The 5,516-nt window shown below is 42.9% G+C and overlaps 1 protein-coding gene across 1 annotated transcript in view; it reads left to right on the top strand.

Moving 5' to 3' along the window:
* Window positions 1-1,213: 1,213 nt before the first annotated feature.
* The window catches only part of LOC129838868 (ras-related protein Rap-1b), a 125,683-nt gene continuing 121,380 nt past the window's right edge, over window positions 1,214-5,516 (top strand). Inside the window, exon 1 of the mRNA XM_055906101.1 lies at window positions 1,214-1,322. The gene's annotated coding sequence lies outside the window, so the exon portion shown is untranslated. The remainder of the gene's footprint in view (window positions 1,323-5,516) is intronic.

Genomic DNA, 5,516 nt, shown 5'->3' on the forward strand with positions numbered 1-5,516 from the left:
CACGCAAACAGTTCACTTTCATAGCAGCCACGTACAAACAGCATGATCACTTTGATCGTTGTAGCTATAATTCCTCGCATCTTTGCGCTCTCCTCCTCTCACCTTTTCCCTTCACTTGTGGACTTCAGAGCACAACATTCAGCTGTCTGTGAGCAGGCGAAAAAAAACTTTCCAAGCCAAACCTTCATATCATAACCGCTAACCGCTACACACAGCCTACATCGTGGTCACCATTAATATTAGCTAACGTCAGAGTCAACATAGCTATTAGAACTAACTCGTTGGTAAACCCGCTAATAATCATCACGCAGTACAGTGTACAGTCAGCAAGCAGTTTAGCAGAGCCCCCTGCAGTAGCAATAAATGAATAAAACCAAAAGCTTAATTTGACTTGGAAGAGTTCCAGTGTTGGATAGTCATAGCCAGCTAGCTAACGTAGCATCCCTCTGTTTGAGCAGGGTGTTTCAGTAGGCTAAACTACTAAGCTGCATTCGCTAGCTAAGTGAAAGAAAATACAACGCAATATAGCTCAGCTCTCTCTCTTGCTTCCCCTTCATCCAGAAGTTGTCATAATTACTGTGCAAGTCTATGGAAGCGGGTGAGAACCATGAGCCTCCTGGGTCCTGTGTAGCTCAGTTAGGTAGAGCATTGTGCTTGTAAAGCCAGGGTTATGGGTTTGATTACAACGGGTGACCAGTATGAAAATGTATGTACTCACTACTGTAAGTCGCTCTACGTAAGAGTGACTGCTAAAATGTAAAAGTGTAGGCTTTGTATTTAAGTCAATGCACCCAGGTGGAAGGATGGGAGCTGGCTGTCATCTGGTGCTCCTCTACAGAGTGCTGTTGAGGCTCATTTAACCTTGTTTTTAAAAACTAGGCAAGTCCTAGTTAATGTAAACCTTCATAGCAAAACAGTGTATTTTAATCAATTATTTGGTCAAGTGAATATATTTAATATAGTTTTATCTAAAGAGGATACCTTGTTTTATTTGTCACTATTTAAATATTTTATTAAATTCCCTGAGGAGGATGGTCCTCCCTTGAGGAGCCTCCACTGAATGCTGGGGTAGGCTTCCTATGGTGCATTGTATAATAAAGCTCATTGTTTGTCAATCAGATATTATTGGTATGAAATCATGTATTGCGGAATGTCTACACTAGGCTATGTTACAGCTACTGCAATAGCTGAGCACTGTCGAGAGCGGTGCTCGTTTCAAAACGAGGCTGCAACGTCATGAGAAAACGCAAAACCTCACCCAGAGAGAAGCGACAGACCGAGCGACTAGAGGTGCTAACAGATTGGAGCTACGGAGGATAACTGTAAGTACCGTATCTACACACATTTCTATTGGCTGAGATTTTGTTACTATCTGTGGCATGTTTGCGGCGTTTTAGGCCGCTCGGGATAATGCGTAATAGGCGCACATGATGCCAGTTTTTGAGGTAGAATGATCCATTATTGCAAATGAAAACCGGAGACCGGTTTCTGGGGATGCACAACACACGGTTTGCGGAAGCGCAGGTCAAATGCCTAGAATATGGCGGAGCAGAGAGTGAAACAATCCAACTCATAATGTTTTGTCAGACAATTAATTTCTTTCTTGTCATGCATAATGCAGAACGCGGCATTCTCCGCGGTTTGTATCCAGCCACAGTTCTCGGTCGCGCGGTTGGATAACAAAAATAACAGCGTTTTGACCGATATCCTTCCCGTGACGGGGTTGAAGTTACAACGGAAATGGAAAAGTTATTCGATTGTCTAGAATTAAACACGTTCTTTGGGACACTGAATTCTTATCAATTACCATAACAGGACGCCTGGAATTATTCAAGCGGTTATCAAATGCGCAATTTTAGATAACAACATTTGTAATCTATTTTGTATTAGTTTTGTACCGTTTTTTATGCTCTGAAAGCAGCAGCCAGTTCTATATGCGTTAGATACGGGCCCCGCCTTGTTCACTAGTGAATCTGTCGGTGGGGAGGGACGCAACTGGGTGGTGGTTTCATCTTAGTTCAACGGAACCGAAAAGACACGGAATTGTCATATTAGCTTATATTCTTCACCAATTTGAAACGTGTGGACTGTAGGCCAAGATCGGCAGCATGTTAGATCCATATTTGAAATTCATTTTAATAGTGAGATTTTATGAAATCATTAATTTTGAAAATATTTAAGATTTCTACTCTCTGTAAACTATATAGACTGCAATCAAATCAACGTTTATTTGTCGCGTACACAGATTTTGCAGGTGCAGCGAAATGCTCGTTCCTAGCTCCAACAGTGCAGTAATACAAAACAATACACGCATAATCCACAAAGTAAAATGAAAGAAATGAAGAAATATCACAACGAACACTTGTAAAAGTAACTAACTGTTGTATTTTGTCCTCTCAGTTAAAGATAGATTATAATCTAACACCTCCCGAGTTAGGACACAGTTTGAACTACCCTGAACAAGTATCAGTCATTCTGCTGTCAGTTATTGGTAAGAGGATGTGGAACCATGCTGAGAGAGGGGGAGGGAGGGAGGGAGAAAGAGAGAGTGTGAAAGAAAGAGAGAGAGAGGGAGGGAGGGAGAGGGAGAAAGAAAGAGAGAGAGAGAGAGAGATAGAGAAAGAGTGTGAAAGAAAGAGGGAGGGAGAGAGAGAGAGAGAACTATAGGACTTAAAGAGCTTGTTTGTTTAATGTGTTTTATTTAGTTCTGACCTTTTTAATGACCTCTACTCAGCTGTACCTTCTCTCTACTGTTCACTACTGTTTGTATGCAGGGCATATGTTCAATGTTTTAAATTGATTATTATGTTTTTCAGTTAGTTTATAACTGTGTGTGTGTGTGTGTGTGTGTGTGTGTGTGTGTGTGTGTGTGTGTGTTTTGACCCTATGGGGGAATAGGGTGCCATTCGGAACGTAGCCTAGTGTCGGGTGTCTCCTGTCTGATTGTGCTAAGCAGCGTATTGGCAGCTGGATGTTTGCAGTGAGGTGTCGCAGAGCGCACAGCCAGCCAGTCAGCCAGCCAGCCAGGCAGGCAGTGTTGGGAAGGAAGGAGTCCTGAGGGAGAATAGCCTTTATGCAGAGCAGTATGGTTCTAGGCTGGCTGTCAGATAGAGCAAATGACTGACTGATTGACTGAGTGATTGATTGACGGACTTATTGTGACTGCCTGTCGGACTTATTGACTGACTGTCTGACTGACTGATTGACTGCCTGTCTGACTTATTGTCTGACTGTCTGACTGACTTATTGACTGACTTATTTTCTGTCTGACTTATTGTCTGGCTGACTTATTGTCTGACTGACTGACTTATCGACTGACTTATTGACTGCTGATGATAAATGACACCTCCCATAGAGACGTCTGGACTGGTCCCTGAGGACAGAGAGAACCATCGACATAGAATGACTTCCTCCTATGGGTACACTCAATATGGCCGCCGGTCCACCTATCACAGGCCCATTGACTTGAATGGAGATTTTTTCCCTCCATTCTAGATATTCTATTTTTATGGAGAGACCCCATAGCAGACTACTCCGCTGGCTCACCTGAGGCTCTTTCTCAAATCAACTTTCCTTCGATCCTTGCTTCCTATTTCCTCGCCTCCTTCCCATTTAGGAAGGTTCAGTGGGGCTGAGAACAGGGGCGGTCGGTGCCGTTTCAGATGAGGGAGGATTATAATTATTTTTCTATGAGCATGGCCTTATTTCTATCACAGCATAATGGATGACACTCCTATTCCATTCACCCAGTTCAATGTAACATCCCGTAGGCTACTACATGATACTCTAATTTTCCCTGTAACCATCATGAGGTTGCTACAACCTACAGTGGTTCAATTATTTGGTGACGTGAATATATTTAGTATAGTTTTATCTAAAAAACTTTTTTTAGTTTCACTATTTTTTATTTTTTATGAAATTCACTGAAGAGGAAGGTCTCCACTGGTTGAGAAGGAGATGATGAGATGGGATGTGAGGAATCACAGATGCAGGAATGATTCTCTCTCTCTCAACCAGGGACCCAGGACACTAAAGCCTTCCTTCCTGATATCGATGCAAGGCCATGTCCAGGAATGGTTCTCTCTCTCAACCAGGGACCCAGGACACTAAAGCCTTCCTTCCTGATATCGATGCAAGGCCATTGTGCTCCTGGGTGGCTAAAGGCTAGCAGTTAACATCTAGCTAATGATTGGCATTGTGTTTCAGGCTGGCTAAAGGCTAGCAGTTAACATCTAGCTAGTACATTACATTGTGCTCCTGGGTGGCTAATTGCTAGCAGTTAACATCTAGCTAGTAATTACATTGTGCTCCTGGGTGGCTAATTGCTAGCAGTTAACGTCTAGCTAGTAAATGACATTGTGCTCCTGGGTGGGTAATTGCTAGCAGTTAACGTCTAGCTAGTAAATGACATTGTGCTCCTGGGTGGCTAATTGCTAGCAGTTAACGTCTAGCTAGTAAATGACATTGTGCTCCTGGGTGGGTAATTGCTAGCAGTTAACGTCTAGCTAGTAAATGACATTGTGCTCCTGGGTGGCTAAATGCTAGCAGTTAACGTCTAACTAGTAAATGACATTGTGCTCCTGGGTGGCTAAATGCTAGCAGTTAACATCTAGCTAGTAAATGACATTGTGCTCCTGGGTGGCTAAATGCTAGCAGCTAGCAGCTATCTTAGCTTGTGAATAAAAGGATGCTGCTATACATTTTCCTACCAATCTTAATGGCAATAGTTTCCTCCTAAGGCTGTCAAGACGACATAAAGATCTGACCGGCGCAGGGGGGCTTGTGAGGAAAGATGCCAGGTTGTGATGTTATAGCTAATGCAGTCTGTTGTAGCCAGGCCTGTCTATTCCTAGTATCCCAGTACAGTCTGTCAGCAGCCTGTTGTAGCCAGGTCTAACTGGGCCTTGTATCTCAGTACAGTCTGTCAGCAGCCTGTTGTAGCCAGGTCTAACTAGGCCTTGTATCCCAGTACAGTCTGTCAGCAGCCTGTTGTAGCCAGGCCTAACTAGGCCTTGTATCTCAGTACAGTCTGTCAGCAGCCTGTTGTTCATCATTGTTCTCAGTCAGTGGTGTGAGACATGTCTGATGAGCTCAGGTTGTCTGCTATTCACGTCGCTCTCTTTTAGCTTTTCATTATTTATTCATTTGTAAAAACGTCTAGAAACATAATTCCACTTTGACATTATGGGGTATTGTGTGTGTCAGGCTGTAACACAACCAAGTATGGAAAAATTCAAGGGGTGTGAATACTTTATGAAGGCACTGTAAGATAAATTATAGGACGGCTCAATAACCCCTTTATAAGGCCTTTATAACCGCTTTATAACCCCTTTAAGGCCTTTAAACAGAGCAAAGTTCATGTCACTTTACCTCAGTCATTTAACACAATAATTACATTCCCGTCTCTTCTATGCCTCTTTCTCCATCATCTGTGTCCCTAGCAGCTGTGTGTCACAAGGTTACTGTCATCTCCCGGGCATTACAGCGTTACTGTTATTGTTTAAGCTGAGGAATTT

The sequence above is a fragment of the Salvelinus fontinalis genome, chromosome 39 (assembly GCF_029448725.1).
Source record: "Salvelinus fontinalis isolate EN_2023a chromosome 39, ASM2944872v1, whole genome shotgun sequence".
Classification (NCBI taxonomy): domain Eukaryota; kingdom Metazoa; phylum Chordata; class Actinopteri; order Salmoniformes; family Salmonidae; genus Salvelinus; species Salvelinus fontinalis.